Consider the following 1,418-nt stretch of genomic DNA (forward strand, 5'->3'; position numbering starts at 1 on the left):
GGCCTTCTCATATGTTTTTACTCCTTAACTTCTCTGAAAAAACATAGTCTTCCATAATAAGCAGAAAATCATTCCTTTCACTGAACTATACTGATTCTTCCAGGTCACTTTTTAAAAATTCAAGAGATTGTGGTACCTGGCTGCCTCAATCATTAGAGCATGCAACTCTCTTGATCTTGGGGTCATGAGTTCAAGTCCCAAAGTTCAAGAGATAGCTCTTGTTAGTTTTTCTAGTACACGTTCATCCAGTAGAACATGGCTGTCTGTGCAAACTGAGCTCAATGCACAGCTTTCTGCCAACAAGCTAATTTTGCCCTGCAGTTTTACAAATAGAAGGGCTACTTTAACACTGGAAATACTTAAGCCTGTTAGAGATAGGACATTACTTTTCCTTTATCTCCAGACTGCTATTTGCAAAAGAGCTGTATCTTTTAGAAATTAATGCATATCTCCATAGATTGATCCTGATAGTGTACTTCTTTAGAATTATGAGAAAAAAAAATTCCATGTGATTAAGGTCATTTCTAATGAGGGTAAGAATTAAAACAGCATTTCTTCTCTGCATTTGTATCTTCAGCTGTGACGCCTGAGAAAGTGAATGGAAATGATAAATACATTCAAAGAGTGTGTCTCTTCTAGGAAACAAACAAAATCCAATCAAGAAATGAGAAACATGTAAAAAAGGAAAAGAATATATTCAGTATATAAATTTTGAAATTATAAAATCATGCTCTTAATTGCTAAAAAAATTTCACTGCATAGGAATTGGCATTTAATGAAGGATTATTAAAATCTACACAGCAAGACGTAGAAAACTTAAGTAAACAGCAATCTTTGAATGAACTGAGTGAATGCAATAATACTGTCTCCAAAGAAGGCTCTGATCCCAATGATTTTATTGGTAAATTATTTCTTTGGTTCAATAACTAATTGTCAGGGTATCCAGACCTCAGTCTCTTACGTTTAATTCATATTCTAAATACCTCCTCCCACAAGCACAGCTTTTCCCAAATCTGCTTAACTTCCGGCTTTACCTGCAGCCAAATTCCCTCTGCAAGTCTCCACGTGTTCTCTGGGGCCATCCCATTGTTATTTGACTTCCCAATCAGACTGAGGAACTTCCTTAATACTTTTATATCTCCAATGGCTTATCTTAGTTGTGGGCAGTGGGAGATTTCAATACAGGATTTTTAAATGAACGAATAAATGAAAATAGCAATTATTTAAAGGCAAAGACTGCTAGGTGGCCTGGGTGGCTCAGTCAGTTAAGCATCCAACTTGAACTTAAAGTCATGATCTCGTGGTTTATGGGTTTGTGAGTTCTGAGCCTGGTGCTTGCTTCAGATTCTGTGTCTCCCTCTCTCTGCCCCTCCTCTGCTCATGCTTTCTCTCTCTCTCTCTCTCTCTCTCTTTCTTTC

The sequence above is a fragment of the Suricata suricatta genome, chromosome 6 (genome assembly GCF_006229205.1).
Source record: "Suricata suricatta isolate VVHF042 chromosome 6, meerkat_22Aug2017_6uvM2_HiC, whole genome shotgun sequence".
Classification (NCBI taxonomy): domain Eukaryota; kingdom Metazoa; phylum Chordata; class Mammalia; order Carnivora; family Herpestidae; genus Suricata; species Suricata suricatta.